At 37.2% G+C, this 18,514-nt stretch overlaps 1 protein-coding gene and 1 long non-coding RNA gene across 8 annotated transcripts in view; one reads left to right on the top strand and one right to left on the bottom strand.

The window, feature by feature from the left end:
* The window catches only part of LOC135969423 (uncharacterized), a 35,756-nt gene extending 31,097 nt beyond the window's left edge, over positions 1 to 4,659 (bottom strand). Inside the window, exons 1-2 of the long non-coding RNA XR_010584683.1 lie at positions 3,895 to 4,659; positions 2,377 to 2,493 (exon numbers count right to left, since the gene is read on the bottom strand). This is a non-coding gene — a long non-coding RNA (uncharacterized lncRNA). The remainder of the gene's footprint in view (positions 1 to 2,376; positions 2,494 to 3,894) is intronic.
* Positions 1 to 18,514, top strand: part of EPHA6 (EPH receptor A6) — a 930,448-nt gene that overhangs the window by 337,651 nt on the left and 574,283 nt on the right. The gene's annotated exons all lie outside the window — the stretch shown is intronic.

The raw sequence follows: 18,514 nt of genomic DNA, 5'->3' as shown, positions 1-18,514 counted from the left end.
TACTTAATACTTATTATCCTTTACTTCAGTTTGGCTGCACAATTAAAGGATTCTTAAAGCCAACAATGAGAATGGTCTTAATGATTACTTCTTTTCATTGCCCATTTTTGTCCCTCTACAGTAAGAGGGCAATTAGAAGGAAAGCCAACTCAGTGTCTTTTTCTTCGCATGTGAGACAAAGACAGGGAATTCTAGGATTGATAATTAAAACCATCCTTGAGCAGCATTTTCTTTTATTACTCTTATCCTGTGAATTCTTTTCTATTAAAACATCTGCCTTGTATTTCATGATGCTATCATTATGCTTTCCTGGTGACTTTAGAGATTGTACTAGTGAAAAGAGTCATTATCATCTAATAATCATTCTAAGAAACGCAGTAGGCACAGGTAATAGTCACCTCTGTTATACCTAGTAAAAATTTTAAACTAATGAACTCTAGCATACAAAAAGAAAGACTATGGCCAGGTGCGGTGGCTCAAGCCTGTAATCCCAGCACTTTGGGAGGCCAAGACGGGTGGATCACGAGGTCAGGAGATCGAGACCATCCTGGCTAACACGGTGAAACCCCGTCTCTACTAAAAAATACAAAAAAAAAAAAAATAGCCGGGCGAGGTGGCGGGCGCCTGTAGTCCCAGCTACTCGGGAGGCTGAGGCAGGAGAATGGTGTAAACCCGGGAGGCGGAGCTTGCAGTGAGCGGAGATCCGGCCACTGCACTCCAGCCTGGGCGACAGAGACTCCGTCTCAAAAAAAAAAAAAAAAAAAGAAAGACTGAGTTTAATTAATATACTGTATATATTGTATACCTATAACTCTATCAGTCAGATAGCTGCTTTAAATATCTCTTATGCACACTATTCTTCAGAAAAGTCAATGCTTATAACTTCTGAAAAGATCAATATCAATATATAGCTTTGGTATATCACAGTTTTTTTCAAAGTGCTTGAGAAGCATTAAATAACTGATTAGAAATGGAATTCTGGTCCATCAAATTATGATTCGATAATAGTTTAACCAAAAAGAAAAAATCCATTCCTCCTATTTTACTCAGTATAATGAAATTACTCCTTGTCATTATTCAACCTGTATTTTCAAAACAGTTATTAATATAAAAGCAAAGAGATGCCATTGAAACGTTTACTGAACACAACATGAATCACTTTCTGAAAAATTACAATATGCATATTTTAAATAAGTAATCTACATTACTTTCAACCAACTTTCAAGCATAATTGGTATTTGATGAATGTTTGTTAAATACAAATCTCAGTAATAGAGCTCCAAGGAGTAAAAAAACATAGTTACCTAACATTTTTTTCCCTTAAAACTTCTGGGAATAATTGATATCTAATAAAATGGTATTTATTTATACCTAAATGTAATTGATTGTGCCATGTAGAATTTCATTAGATTCTGTGGACTCTTTCCACTACAAGAACAACTTTCATTTATGAGACAACACTGCATGTGATCAAGATTAATCTTCCACTCCTGGCCCCATCAGAAATTCCAATATGGCCAATTAAAGTAAACACTGATACTTCCTAAGAATATGGCAAACTTTGGCCTGGCGTTCAGTGGCTCACTCCCGTAATCCCAGCACTTTGGGAGGCTGAGGCGGGAGGATCACCTGATGTCAGGAGTTCGAAACCAGCCTGCCCAACATGGCAAATCCCCATCTTTACTAAAAATACACAAAATTAGCCAGGCATGGTGGTGGGCACCTGTAATCCCAACTATTCGGGAGACTGAGGCAGGAGAATCACTTGAACCTGGGAGGTGGAGGTTACAGTGAGCCGAGATTGTGCCACTGTACTCCAGCCTGGGCGACAAGAGCAAAACTCCTTCTCAAAAAAAAAAAAAAAACAAACTTCACCTAGTGAATTTTAATTTGGTGTGTCAGAAAGTTATACCATTGCTTTTTATTTTAATAAAGCTTGTAAAATTAACACTGAATGAAAAATTACATAAACCCATGATTTAAACATACTAACTTCAGGTATTATATACATATAAATCCTGAAATGTAATTGGAGTATTTTACTGTGAAAATTTTAAAAGTATAATGCCTGTATTCTCCTACAAAAGCTTTGCTTATTTCTTTTTAGAAGAAAAATACACATTATGAATAGGGAGTATGTTTCCATTTTGATATTTATTATTTCATTAAATTGATAAAGCTGTAGTTAAATGTAATGTACCAATATAACATGAAAAATATGGCTGGGCATGGTAGCTGATGCCTGTAATCCCAGCACTTTGGGAGGCTGAGGCGGGCAGATCACCTGACGTTGGGAGTTCAAGACCAGCCTGACCAACATGGAGAAATCCCTTCTCTACTGAAAATACAAAATTAGCCAAGTGTGGTGGCACCTACCTGTATTCCTAGGTATTCGGGAGGCTGAGACAGCAGAATCTCTCAAACCCAGTAGGCGGAGGTTGCGGTAAGCCAAGATCGTGCCATTGCACCCCAGCCTGGGCAACAAGAGCTAAACTGTCTCAAAAAAAAAAAAAAAAAAAAAAAAAGATCAGGCTTTGGTGGAAACTATTAGGGCACTGATACATCTAAATTTTCTTATATTGGGAAGATATGTCTAGTCTTTTTCCTTAAACAATGATTAATGAATTTTTATTTTCATTTTCTTCCCCTGTGTATATTTCTATGTACCCTTTACAATTTTTTAATTTTATTTTTAAATTGGCAAATAATAATTATATATACTTGTGAGGTACAATGTGATGTTTTGGTATATTTCTACATTATGAAATGATTAAATCAAGTTCATTAACATATCCATCACCTCACATAATAAGCATATTTTTGTGATTCAAACATTTCAAATCTTTCTTGGAAATTTAAAAATATGCATTACGTTATTAGTAACTGTACTCACTGTGCTGTGTAAGAGATCTCAAAAACGTATTCCCTGTGTCTAACTGAAACTTTGTACCCTTTGTCCAGCATGTTCCCCTTCCCCCACCTTTAAAAACATTTTACTGCTTGTATAATAAAACATTTATGGCACTACATTGACTACTATTATGCATCTGTTTAGTCAGATTTTGTGAACATTTAACTCACTGTATTTTTTTGAAATGACTGTTTACACCTTCAAAAACAACCCTCATTTGTGCCCTCTAGACTGTTCAAGACACAGTAATGAAATTATATCAGATGAAAGATGCCAGAACCATCTCAATTAGTTCAATTGACTAAAATATGCATACTTTATTTGTATTTTAGACCACATTCATCTGAATATATAAATTAGATGGTTATGCAAAGAAATCAACCTAGCTGTCTACATGATTTAGGTAAAATAAAGATTATATTTTATAACACATTTCTATACATTTTCTCAGGAATTCCAACACTTTGAAGCTTCTATATTATGTGGTGTTTTTTTTTTTTTTGCAATAGCAAAGAGATAATTAGAGATCAATTTTTTTCTTATCTTAAAAATAGAGTATGTAACCATTAAGTAATTATTCCTTTAAAATGTCAAGAAAGGCAATATTGAGGAAAGAAAAGAAAATTCTAACCTCTAATGTTCTATGTTTACAATACTAAATCAGGTTCTCTTTTCTGTTATAGAGTGGAAGAACCTCAAACCAAAACTCCCCAAAAAATGGATTCTGTTCCTTTGCCGTAGCTGTACAGAATCTCCCAGAAGTCATTCAGCTTCTCTGAGACCCATCTTACTCACTGAAAAAGAGTACAGTTATGCTCTTCCCAAATACCTGAATGTTTGTCAGTAAACTTCATGACAAGTAATGAATATTGCTAAATACAAAAATATGGTAATTCTGTATATTAGTTTGTTACAGTTGCATAACAAATAATCACCAATTTAGCAACTTGAAATACAACTTTATTAGACAACAGTCTCTTTACCCCAGATCCAGGTTGACTTGACTGACATCATTGTTCTGAGTTTTATAAGGCTGAAACTTAGGTGTCATCTGTCTTGGTCTTACTAAGAAGTTCTGGGAAGAATCTGCTTCCAAGCTAATTTGAGTTGTTGGTAGAATTAGTTCCCTGTGGTTGTAGGACTGAGGTCCTGTGAACCTGCTGGCTGTCATCCAGGGACCAGTTTAGCTCCTCGAGGACTGCCAGGCCCTTGCATGTGGATTCCTACATCTCAGAGCCAGCAACACCACACATATCCTTTTCACGCTTGCAGATTCTCAACTGCCCCTGCAGCCACCTCTCCCTTCGAGAGGCCACCTCTTCTACTCCATCTCTCTTCTGCTTCTGGTTAGAAACAGTTCTCTGCTCATAAGGGCTCGTGTGAATAGACTAGGCCAACTAAGCTGGATGATCCAGAATAATCTCTCTATATTAAGGTCTGTAACCTTAATTATATCTGCAAAGTCCCTTTTGCCATGTAAGGTAATGTTTTCACAGGTTCCAACCTCATACTGTAATACAAATGTGAAGTTATTTTATCAGCTCTGTAAATGGATATAGAAGAATGAGCTTGGGAAATTAAAGCAATACTGGTCAGAGTCAAGGGAGTGTTCATGTTAAGACTGGAGTTACTAAATAGTGTTTTTAATCAGATGTGGGTTTGATCCAGAATCTGATCAGAATGCAGGAAGGAAAGGGACCTGTGCGGTAAATGACCATACCTGAAGCAGATTTCATATTGAAGAATAATTATTAAAATTTTAGATACAAGTAAATATACTTAATAAAATTTCCCCAAAAATGTAATTTAATAAAATCAACATTGGGCAGATTAATATGAACACGCTATATCTTATCTGTAATAATTTACCTTGATTAACAGAGCTATTGATCTCAATTTAAAACAACCCTGATTCGATTGATCGGTAGATTGTTTAGTGCAGAATATCAGAGATACAATGAAAAAAATTTATTAATAAAATTTATTCATTAGCAGATAAATGTTATAGCTGAAACTACATTTATGTAGTTACGACAGAGGCAAATTTGCTTCCGTATAGTTTTTAGTTACTCTGGCATTAACATAAATGCTGTATGCTTGATATTTTAAGTTATATGATGGAGAAAAGGTCATCTGCACTTTTTACAATTTAAGAACATTGCTTGTTTTACTCTTAACCTCTTTTTAATGCCAGTTTAATATTTTCTTCTATTTGAGAAAGGGACTAAATAGGGGGCAGTTTCAATATAGGTATTCCAGTGTTTGAAAATGTATCCCTATTCTCACACACATTTGAAATGTACTTTTTTGTTTAAAGGTGAAGAACTTATATTAAATGAAAACATTAGTAATTTAATTTAAGAAGAAAACCAACTCTGTGGTTAATATTTAGCACAGCAACTTTTAGAGGCACCACCATTCTTGCTTAAGAAGTACATTTTTCTATTGAAGAAGAGTAGAGCTTATTTTTGAGGTATAAAAAGTCATATATCTGTTGTAGGGGATCTGAAGGCCTCAGCATCTGTGAAGTAACCTTTAATTTAAAAAAAAAGAATTAAGTTTTAGTGTTTTCATTAAGTGCTTCAATCTTAGTAAGTTTAACTTTATGTTGTCACAAACATGTCACCATGAAGATCAAGAAATTCATTTTATTGTTATCCTGAACATTTGTCTTTATGAAATAACTTATATTCTTACTAAAGTTTCCAAATGTTGGGAAATAGTAAATTCTATTGCTTCCAGATATTATCTGTTTTAAGCACTATGGGTATATAATGAATTTCCAGAGGTTATTTTTGTGGTTATTGTTTTGTTTTGGTATAATTTACTGGAAGAGTCAATATATACCTGAAATAACATTACTACTTAGCAGTACACATAAATATTCAATTATGTATTTCAACCCCTGAGTTTCCTAAGTCCATGGTTAATATACCTTTTGTTGAGAGAGAGAGAGAGACAGAGACAGAGAGACATTATAAGATATTGATTGGCTCATGTAATTACGGAGGCTGAGAAATCTAAAATCTGCAGTCAGCAAGCTGGAGACCCAGGACAGCCTATATTGTAAATTCCAGTCTGAAAGCCAGCAGGCTCAAGCCCCAAGAAGAGCTGATATTTCAGTCTGAGCCCAAAGATGAGAAAAGACCAGTGTCCTAGCTCAATCAGTAAGGCAGGAGTAGTTCCTTCTTACTCAGACTTTTTGTTGGTTCAGATCTTCAACTGATTAGATCACCCCACCCATATTAGGGAGGGGGGATCTTTACTCGTCTACTGATTCAAATGTTTATTTCATTGAGAAATACCTTCACAAACACACCCAGACTAATATGTGGTCAAATGCCTAGGTATTCCATGGCTCAGTAAAGTGGACACATAAAATTAACCATCACAAATCTACCCTTTGTCAACTTGGCATCCATATGCATCTCCCTAAACCATACTTAATCTCCAAATAAAGACAATAACAAGGTCATGTTTCCTCCTAACATAATACAGTTACCCTGTGTACAACCAAAAACACACTAATATGTTAGAAGAGGGGATTAAGTCCTGGAATGATGTTAACTCTTCTCCTTGATGTTCTGTAACTTACACACTATGATGTAATATCAACACATCTTATTTTACATGATAAGAGAGTAATAGAGGGAAGAAAATGAAAATATTTGCTTTGTCCATCTGTCTGTACACACACACACACACAAATTTATTACAAAATAAGGTGAAAACACTCATGACAACTAGTTCTCATTTCTCTGTAACTGGCCACATGGCCGTAGCTGGTATTTACAACTACCTTCTTCTATTACATTTGTCTTTAGCAAGCACCTCAAGTGGTCATGGTTCTTTACATGTGTCAGTCGAGGAAAATTATGAGACAAATCTTAATCATTTTAGGAGATTTATTTGCCAAAATTAAGGATGGGCACCAGGGAGACAGGTCTGTGCCTTTTTCTGAAGATGATTTTTAAGGCTCCAAATTTAAAGGGGAAAGGGTGGGTTATTGAGAAGTACACAATTTTCATGTAATAGAGGGGTAGGGAAAAATAGTCATTCATGTCTTTGGCTCAGTGAATCTGCATTTTTTACATAAGATGACAAACGAATGGGGTAGAGGAAAATGCAGGGAATCTGCATTTTATATAAGATAACACAGACAAATTGAACCAGGGGAGCAATCAGATGTGCATTTGTGTCTAGTGGACTGGAGGCGACTGCACCTGTAAAGATAAGCTATCAATTTGCATTGCCATGGGGAAGCTTTAACAGCTCACTAGGAATTTCTTTGTGGGCAAAATACAGGGGAGGCATGTAGTTTTTTGTTATATTGTAGCCACCTTATTTAGGAATTAAAAGGGGGAGGCATGTTTGTGTGACCCAATTCCCAGCTTGACTTTTCCCTTTGGCTAAATGAGTTTGGGGTCCCAAAATGTAATTTCCTTTGACACATGGTAGGGTGATAGAAACCTTCATTCATGAATGGTCTGAACCATTATTAGTCCTGCCTGGATTAGGTTAATGTTGTTTTCCACTGACGTTAATCACAGGGAATGGTAATACTAAGAGACACCCTAAAGGATCTCCTGTATTCCAGATATATGTTTCCTTACCTTCATTGTGGAGTATTGCTTCAGTTTTCTCTTGGTAGTCAGGATCAATCCCTCCAGCCAGAACAGTAGCTCACTTCCTTATTTAGTCAGAGGCATGAGAAGCACAAAGTGGCCAGGCGGTAGACTTCACTCTCATTTCAATGGAATCATCGTTAGGTATATTGGTGGAAGTATTCCTCTCTTTACAATGAAGACCCCTAGGCCAGAAGAACATAAGGTTGCAGGAACCAGAAACAAATATTTTCCTACTGGGTCACTGGGAAAATAGTGAGTGGTGCTACTTCTATTTTCATCCCTTGATTCCTAGGCCTGTGAATTATGGCTACTGGAGAAGCCATACCTTATATTGGATACTGATTCAGAATATATACAGCCTCTGGAAAACCTTCCCCAACCCTGTAAGATATTGCTACCTTGCTGGCACTATAACTGGATCTTCAATATGCCCTGCTACTATTCTGTCAAGCCAGCTACCCCTGGATGATGGGGAACATGTTAAGACCAGTGAATTTCCTGAGCATAGACCCATTGCCACACCTCCTTTGCTGAGTGAGTTTTGGTCAGAAGCAATGCTGTGTAGAATGCTATGACGGTGGATGAGGCATTCTGTCAATCCACAGAAGTTTTGGCAGAAGTATTGCATGTAAGGAATGCAAATATGTATCTACAGTGTGCTATTCCTGTGAGAACAAATGTCTTCCTCTTCCATGATAGAAGTGATTCAATGTAATCAACCTGACACCAGGTAACTGGCTGATCACCCTGAGGAATGGTCCATATTGGGGACTCAGTGTTTGTCTCAACTGCTGGAATACTGGGAACTCAAAGGCGACAATAGCCAAGTATGCCTTGGTGAATAGAAGTCCATGTTGCTGAGTCCATGTATAACCTCCATTCTGCCATCGTGGTCGCTTCGTTCTTGAGCTCATTGGGTAATGACAAGGTGGCTGGGGAAAAAGTCTGACTGGTGTCTACAGAACAGGTCATCCTATCCACTTGATTATTAAAATCCTCCTCTGTGAAGGTCATTCTTTGGTGTGCATTCACCTAGGACACAAATATCTTCACTTTTTTTCTTTTTTTACGTGGAATCTCTCTGTGTCACCCAGTGCAGTGCAGTGGAGTGATCTTGGCTCACTACAAATTCTGCCTCACAGGTTCAAGCAATTCTCCAGCCTCAGCCTCCCAAGTAACTGGGATTACAGGCACCCCCACCATGCCTGACTTTTTTTTTTTTTTTTTTTTTTGTATTTTTTGTAGAGACAGGGTTTCATCAGGTTGGCCAGGCTGGTTTCGAACTCCTGACCTCAAGCAATCTGCCTGCCTCCACCTCCCAAAGTGCTAGGATTATAGGCACAAGCCACCATGCCCGGCCTATATTTACGTATTTTTACCCATTCAGAGAGGTCTATCCATATGCATCTTCCTTAGATTTCCCTGTCACCAATTTCCCTATTATCTTCCTTCCAAGTTCCTAATCATCTAGCCACCATTGTCTGTAGCCCATGCATTGTGCTACAGAATTGCAAGTCTGGTCATTTCTCCTTCCAAGCAACGTGAATAATGAGGTTCACTGCCCAAAGTTCTTCTCACTGGGAGGATTTCCCTTCACCAGTGTTTCAGGGATGTTTCAGAAGGGAGCTGTAGTTCTGTAGTTGTCTACTTTTGGGTGGTGCCTGCATACAGGACCATTTATAAATCAGGTACCAGGCTTTTCTTTTCTTTCAACCAAATGTAGGGACTCCCTGCCTATGAGGCCACAGGTGCAGACAGGAGAGAGGCGGCCATGGAGCAGGAGTGGGGATCATGGGTATTTGAGCCATTTCTTTATGGAACTTACTTATGCATTCAGGTTTTGCTTGGGCTGGATAATGTATTTACTACTTCCATTTGATGATGGAGTGTTGTTTGCATGCCCAGCTTTATGGCTTCATAGGTTAGTTAACTACTAAGTTTATTATGAGCATCTCAAATTGCATGTTAACATGGTGGCCTGTGTTTAAGTGTTCAGTCTCTACTAAGTCCCAATATTAGGCCAAGAGCTGTTTCTCAAAGGGGACTAATTATTTTTAGATGATGCAATGGTTTTACTCCAAAATCCAAAGGGCCTATACTATAGACCTGTAGGGACCTGTGCTATCCTTCACCTGTAGGAACTTGTCAAAGGCTCTAAACAGCTTCCACTACCACTACCACTGACACTTTAAGCACTATTGGATCTGCTTAATTGTATGGCTCATAGTGGAAGAGCAGCTTGCACAGCAATCTGGATCTGTTGTAGAGCCTTCTCTTATTCTCGGCTCCACTCAAAACTAGTGTTTTTCTGGTCACTTGGTAAATGGGCGAGAGTAACACAAATAGGAGTGTGTTTTCTTCCAAATCCAAAGAAGCCCACAAGACAGTAGGTCTTTTTTTTTTTTTTTTTTTTTTTCTTGGTTGCAGGAGGGGTCAGATGTAACAATTTACCCTTCTCCTTAGAAGGGATATCTTGATATGCTCCAAACCACTGGCAGAAAAAAAGGTCCCTGAATTTTTGTCAGATTTATTTATCACTCTGACACAGAAATGTCTTACCAAGAAGTCTAAAGTAGTTGCTACTTCTTGCTCACTAGGGCCAATCAGCATAGTGTCATCAGTGTAATGGATCAATGTGATATGTTGTGAAAAGGAAAGGTGATTAAATCCTTGTGAACTAAATTATTACTTAAGGCTGAAGAGATGATATATCTCTGCAGTAGGACAGTGAAGGCATATTGCTAGCCTTGCCAGCTGAAAGCACATTGCTTCTGGTGGCCCATATTGATAGGGATTAAGACAAAGGCATTTGACAAATCAATAGCTGCATATCAGGTATAAAATGAAACCACATCTGCAGCAGCTGCAATTGGAGTCACTACCTCAATAAGCATACAATAATCTAATGTCATTCTCTAGGATCTGTCTGTCTCCTGCATAGGTCAAATAATCAAGTTGATTGCAGACATGGTTGGAATCACCATCCCTGCATCTTTCAAGTTCTCAGTGATGGCACTGACTGCTGCAGTCCCTCTGGGAATGTAGTATTGCTTCTGGTTTACAGTTTTCCTAGGTAAAGACAATTCTAGTAGCTTCCATTTGCCCTTTCCCACTATAATAGATCTCACTCAACAGATAAGGGAACTACTGGGATTCTGCCACCAGCTGAGTATATTTGTTGCAATTATGTATTCTTGAACTGGGGAAATAACCAAAGGATGGGATCAGGGATCCAGTGGACCAGCTATGGGACAAAATTGAGCAAGAACTCTATTTGCTAATATCCATAAACCCCTACTCTGACTGGTAGACCACAGCCGTGTGGTCTCCTGGAATTCGTATCAATTCAAAGCCAGTATCCAGTAGTCCCTGGAAGATCTGATTATTCATTTTTCCCAATGCACTCTTACCCTGGTAAAAAGATAGAGATTCCTTTCAGGAAGGGTGACAGAAAGATTAACAGTGTAAATTTTTGGCAGTGTTTTGAGTTCCTTCCTCAAGGGTACCCACCCTCCCCTCATTTAAGGAGTTCTGGGTCTATTTACTGCCTCAAGTCTAGGAATTGATTGAGAGAGCATGACTCTCTGTTTTTATGATTCAGGCTTGACTTCTATTCACTTGAATTGGAACTTAGTTTTTTTATCTATTTTACTTTTAGAAACACTATCAACTAGCCAATGTCATAGTCCTTCTCGACTCAGCTTATTTTGATGGCTGCTTCAGCTCTGCTGTGCATTGTCATAACCCTTCCCACTTTGCCTTTGGTGGTTGAGTGCTGTGTATCAGCCCCTGCCATGCCGGGACTGGTTACTTCCATTGCATTTAGGTTTCCTAATTCAGTAGTCACAGTTTCCACTGTAAGGTCTGGCTTACGGATAAGTGAAATCAAAGAACTTTGAAGGATGCTGGAACTCCCCTCGCATATTTACTTTTCAGAGTATTTATGAAAGGTATGTCTTCCGGACTCTCCCGTTGTGGGTTCTACTTAAATGACATTAAGACTTTAATGACAAATTCACTCTAATATTGCAATTTCTCTAAGTTTTTAAATCCTCTTCTCTCCATTAAACCAAGGCAAGTCTGGCATCACCAATTAGCTCATGATGGATCGTCTTTTGATATATATTTCAACCAACTAAGCATACAAACTGTTAGAACCCTTTTCCAACTCCCCAAATTACAACATTTAGTACAAAATCTCTCCTTTTGAGCTCATATCAACACATTCAACCTGACTTAACTTTATATTCAGAGTTACACTATACTCTTACTATCCATTCCCACACATGTTTCCAGGATTTCTGTCTGTATACATTTAGAAAACTCAAGTAGGTCTTTTGGAATATAGGACACCTCCTAAGGAGTCACAATTTGTACCTTGTCTAGTTATAGGTCTAGAAGTAAAGAGGGATAGTGGGGAAGTGTCCTGAGGAGGCTCGGCATCAACTTGCAAGGCAGTTGTCTCATAGGAGACCATTACAGTCTCCACAGGCAGTGTAGGGCTAATTCCCTCAGATGGGGATGGAGAGGCAGCTTTCATGGCAGGGAGGCCTCTGCCACTGGCAAAGAGGACTCATCAGAATTTAAGAACTCAGTAACCCTGGCTGCATCAGGCCATTCCCACATGACCCCAAATTTTACAAAATTCCATGTCTTCCCAATCAGTGCCCTCACTGTAACAGTAGACACCCTGAAAAAGCTGGGAGTACACTTGCATTATCATTAAGCCAGCTGAAGGAGGATATTCTGCATTTGATTTTTAACGGTTTCAATTCTGCAGCTACTGAAAATAAAAGTCTTCTTGTGGGAACACACAGATGCCTTCAGGCTGTTTCCATGGTGCTTAAACCAGGAATTCCAATTCCTGAGCTTTTCTTTCTCTACTTTTTCCAGTGACAATAGGAGGTAACCAGCCAATCCCATTACAAATATAATTGTTCATATATATTTGACATAAGTGTCCAAAAATATCCTATACACTTTCACTCAGATACTTGCTTCTTATAAGTAGTGGACTAGGAGTAGCACAGAGAGAGATTTTGCATATTTGTATTGCCAGATCGTGCCAGGGACTATCTATCACTGCTCTCTTTGCTGTTGGAATCGTGTTATTAGCATCTTTAAACCTAATCTTATCAGATTCTGTGCCTCCACGTAACCACAGATGGCTAATTTGGTCATAAATTCAGGCATTAGTAAATGGTTAAAATAATAGTATCTCTTACATATCTCATTTTATTTCTTACCTGTTTTATGTAGACTGTTAGATTTCTGAAAGTTTAAACCTCTCGTGTTGCTTATTTTTCTCTCCTCTGCTGCGTACGTTTTAGTGTTATTATGTCCTTTAAAACTGCAAAAATGAGTAGAGGCTTGGTTTAAATGTTACTTAAAATTGTGAATTGGAAATACTGAGTACTTGGTGTTATTTGAGGCTATATTATATTCACATGGCATGTATGGTTCCCAGTGGGCAAATGATATTTTGGGAGACAATCTTTTTTTTCATGATTAAGTCTTACTTTACTTTCTCTCTCTTCACAACCAATTAATTGTTTGCTTTTATTGGCTCTGTTTTCATGATGTCACTTACTTATCTTTATTCCTAGCACCAGCATCCTATTTGAGGGTCTTATTAACTCTTTCTGGAACTTTTATTTAATGGACTCTTTCTCTTTAATCATTTCTGCCACTGATCCATTCTGAGGCCAATTTAATACTGTAAGAACAGAATTCTTATCAATAATCTTTATTTCTCACCACTGCCAACGAAGTTGAATATGAAACTCACAGTTTAATATGTAAGACCCTCCACATCAGGGCCTTGTGCTACCATTTCAAACATTTTTGTACTAGTCTCCTACGTATAGAAGTAGAGAAAAACTGGTCACTTTATTGTTAGTGACCAGTTTTGTTTTGTTTTGTTTTTTCTTTTTTTGCATTTGCATTTGCATTCCTTTGCTTGTGCTGTCATCCCTGAATGGACTTCTTTACTCCTTTCCTGTAATCTCTTCCTTGGAGATACCACCTATACTCCAAGATTACATCAAATGTCTTCTCACTCTCGAACAAAATACAACCTTGCTATTCTCTGAAATTGCACAAGAGTTTGCCTAAATTCCATTTCAGGGACTTGTAACATATATAATATTTTCAACATCAGATTATATATATTTTTCATAAATTATTATAAACAGTATACCTTCTGCAAAGTATAAATAATGACTTACACTTGCAAAGTATATAATAAGCATTTTTAAAATTTTACTTAATTGATATCACTATTTGGTGAGTTGCAGGTGGCATTAAGATCATGGGGCAGTGGAAATCAGAGCAAATCTATCCACAGTGTCTGGTTCTAAGAGTGAAAATTGTCTGAGCCTGGTAAAGAGCAGAAAAGAGTCAGGGTGTGATGAGCAGAGAGAACTCTGGATTAACATGGGACAGACTAGAAGTGATAGTTATTGCTTGGGCTCATTATCACTCTGACTCTACTGGTTAAGTTTTCTGCAGAAGGAAATAAAGATTTTGCTAGCATGAGTGAGCACCACTGTGTAGGACAAATTCTCTAGAAAGTAGAAGAGGTAAGGAGCTTCTCCATATTGGAAGTAGAAGTAAATAAATTCTTTTTATTGGAAGTTGAAATGGTATTATCTTTTGCTAATTAATGATTTCTTTGAAACGCTAGTGTTAAGTATTCAATAAAAAAATTTCATTGTGTCTTGTCCCTACAAATCAAGTTTGCAGTGCAGTCTGAAAAATACAGATACTTTTGGTTTCAATTTTACAAACAAGTACATGACTAGATTTCTGTGTATCTATGAAGATATGATAAATTATTTCATATTTTCATATCTCATTTGGAATAGGCTTAGGGACCACTATGTTTTTTTAAATATTGAATTTGGGTGATTGTTTTATAGTAGAAGCAATTACTCTCCCAAAGGAAGTTTTAAATTTAATGGAACAAGCATTCGGTAATCTGTTGTTATTATGTGCAAATATGTAAGTGCTACTATGAAAGGCACTAGACATGGTTCTTAGTTCCGAATACTTACACACTTTAAACAATTAGTTTGATATTAAAATAATTTTATAGTTTTTAAAAAGACCTTACAATAATTAACAAAACATCTGTGCTTTCATCCTTTGCAGTCAGGATAGAAAAGCTGAAAGTATGTACTTGTTTAAAAAAAAATGAAAAATTTGTGTATAATGGCTTCTGTGATATTGGGGGGTGGGGAGACCCTGCCTGTGATCTTATGTATCATGAGTAGATGATTTATTAAGTTAGATTGGAAAGTCAAATTAAAATAGAAATTAAAACAGTTTTCTCTCGTGGTTGACAAAAATCCATATTTATTCATGTTTGGCAGATATTTTAGTGTTTTTGAAGAATCTTTGGAAGAATGTTAAATGCAGTGCCTGGGCTACCATACACAGTTGTTTAGTTTGTGGACTGCATAACTTCAAAGGCCCCACATTCTTCAGGATGGGCCAGATAATTCTGCAGTGACAAATGCACCCTAAATCAGGGCAGATTATTGTAACAATATTTTGTTTCTTTCTCGTGCTGTATGAGTACTGCTGACCAGCCACTGCTCTGCTACATGTCACCTTCCTGCCAGGTTCTAGGCTAAAGAAATATCTCATGTTATCAATTTCTGGTGAGGGAAACAAGAAAAAGGAAACAGGGAAACATAACCCGACTCCTAAAGCTTTTAACCAGAAATAATGTAAGAACTTCAGCTTGTATTTTATTGGACAAAGAAATTAAAATGACCAACATTCACCAAAGCATGGACATATAATCTGCCTACAGGATACACCATGGTATATTGGCAGACAATAATGTGATCTACCAGAGGCACCATTCGTATACAATAAGACACAAATGACATCATTCATGTATGATGTGTTGTGCCAGGAAGTATGTTTTCTGTTTGTTTATATTAAAGCAATATAATATATTATCTGTTTGAATTAAAAGGAAAGATAGAAAAATTCAGACAGATGGAAAATATGGGTTTGATAAGAAATCAAAAGCATGTATTCCCTTCTTTAATACTTCTGAGAATCATTTATCTTTTCACATACCACCAACCTAAAAGTAAAACACAAAGGGAAACAGACGCCTATGATGGTACCCAGCTTTCCCTCTACCTCAGAAATTCCACATTGTCCCAGCTTCCTCATAATTAAGTCTCAATGATTTCTGTTTCAACTTAGACCCTGAATTTCTATGTTTTCAGCCTCCATAAATATTTATGTTAGTTCTTTTTAACTCTACTGTATGTTTAGGTATGGATATTGATGTTTACTTTTATTTTAAAATAATCCCAATCTAAGTTACTTAAAGAATTGACTTAGACATTTCATTAATTTTGAAGTTCAAAACCCTGAGTGTCCATAACAAAGCTAACTAGCTGATAACTCTCTGTGCTTTAAGATAGAAGGTGTCATAAAAGATTATTTAGGTTCTTTTTAATATTATCAAACTCTAAACAATAGTGTTCATTGAGACACTTTGCATGAGGAACAGCCTAATTTATCCAAGTCATATTTTTATATAATCTATTTAAAATAAACAATATTCTGTAGTGTTGATCTAATGTATAATAGGTTGTCCAAACTAATATTTGGAAGCCAGAATCTTCTTAAAATAAATAGATAGCTCACCATTTTTATTATTGGTACCATAGCATCCATTTTAATGCTCTGAAGTTTTAATTACTTATTTCAATACTACATAAATTAAGATTTTAGACTTTACCTTTCTCTTTGATTCCATAACAAAGATTTAAAGTAATAAAGATTTCAATATAATTTCATTTTGGATGTATTTAGTAAAGAGAATCCACTTAAGACATTTTTCTTAAGAAAGTAAAGATTATTTCATCCTTTTCACATGATGGGATACATTTTTAAATAATTAATTTTGTTTATAATTTTGCTGACATAATGGAAAATATCAATTGTTATAAGGTTATTATAAAATAATTATTTTGTTTTACTGTGACTGAAAATGTTATTTGTAAATTCTGACACCTGCTTTTTTTGTTGCGGGAAGTCAGGGACCCTGAACAAAGGGACTGGCTGGAGCCGAGGCAGAAGAACATCAATTGTGAAGATTTCATGGACATTTATAAGTTCCCAAAATTAATACTTTTATAATTTCTTACACCTGTTTTTACTGTAGTCTCTGAACATAAATTATGAAGATTTCATGGACATTTACCACTTCTCTGTTAATACTCTTATAATTTCTTATGTGTGTCTTTAATCTCTTAATCCTGTTATCTTCGTAAGCTGAAAATGTACGTCACCTCAGGACCACTATTGTACAAATTGATTGTAAAATATGTGGATTTGAACAATGTGAAATCAGTGCACCCTGAAAAGAACAGAATAACAGTGATTTTCAGGGAACAAGGGAAGATAACCATAAGGTCTGACTGCCTGCAGGGTCGGACAGAATAGAGCTGCAGGGTCGGACAGAATAGAGCATGTTTTTCTTCTTGCAGAAAGCCTATAAACAGATGTGTGAGCAGGAGAAATATCGCTTAATTATTTTCCCAGCAAGGAATAGCCCTGGGGAAGGAATGTGTTCCTGGGGGTACGTCTATAGACGGCCGCTCTGGGAGTGTCTGTCTTATGCAGTTAAGATAAGGACTGAAATGCACCCTGGTCTCCTGCAGTACCCTCAGGCTTACTGGGATTGGGAAATTCCAGCCTGGTAAATTCTAGTCGGACCAGTTCTCTGCTCTGGAACCCTGTTTCCTGTTAAGATGGTTATCAAGGTAATACGTACACAGCGGGACATAGACCCTCATCAGTAATTCTAATTTTGCCTTTATTGTGATCTATATTGCCCTTTGAAGCATGTGATACTTGTGACCTACTCCCTGTTCGTATAACCCTCCCTTTTTAAAATCTCTAATAAAAACTTGCTGGTTTTGCAGCTCAGGGTCGTCATCACAGTCCTACCAATATGTGATGTCACCCCTGGAGGCCCAGCTGTGAAATTCCTCTCTTTGTACTCTTTCTCTTTAGTTCTCAGACCAGCCGACACTTAGGGAAAATAGAAAAGAACCTACGTTAAAATACTGGGCGCTGGTTCCCCCTATACTTTTTAATTCTCAGCAAACATTCTAACTCTACTGTTATTTATTCTGTAACATTTTGATATGGTTTGGCTCTGTGTTCCCACCCAAATCTCATGTTGAATTATAATTCCCAATTTTGCAGGTGGGACCTGGTGGGAGGTGATTAGATCATGGGGGTGGTTTCTAATGGTGGAGGACCATCCCCCTAGTGATGTCTCATGATAGAGTTCTTGTGAGATCTGGTTGTTTAAAAGTGTATACCACCTTCCCCTTGCATGTGTCCATGCTCTCTGTTTCTCTCTGTGTGTTTCGCTTCCTCTGTGTTACTCTGTGTGTTTCTCTCTCTCTCTCTCTATCTTTTTCTCTCTCTTTATCTTTTTTCTCTTTCTCTTTCTTTTTCTCTCTCTGTCTCTCTCCTGCTGTCCATGTGCTTGCTTCCCCTTTGCCTTTCACTATGATTGTAAGTTTCCTGAGGCCTCCCCAGAAGTAGAAGCCTGTACAGCCCCAAAGCAGGGTCAGCTCATTAAGACCCTTTTCATTATACCCAGTTTCAGGTAGTTCTCTATAGCAGTGGGAGAATGGGCTAATATGGAAAATTGGTACCAGGAGTGGGTTATTGCTATAAAGATACCTGAAAATATGGAAGCAACTTTGGACGTAAGTAATGGTCAGAGGTTGGAACAATTTGGAGGGATCAGACGAAGACAGGAAGATGAGGAAAAGTTTGGAACTAGAGAGTTATTTATAGCAGTGTGAGAACGGACTAATATACACTCTTTTTTTTTCTAGTACTTGTAGAGTGGCATCTTACATTGGTGAAGTGTTATTATACTTAGCAACACTTACGTGTCACGTTGGAGACTGTCTTATGC

This window comes from Macaca fascicularis, chromosome 2, assembly GCF_037993035.2.
Source record: "Macaca fascicularis isolate 582-1 chromosome 2, T2T-MFA8v1.1".
Taxonomy (NCBI): domain Eukaryota; kingdom Metazoa; phylum Chordata; class Mammalia; order Primates; family Cercopithecidae; genus Macaca; species Macaca fascicularis.
The sequence above is the reverse complement of the archived record's forward strand: the minus strand, read 5'-3'. Positions and strand labels throughout refer to the sequence as shown.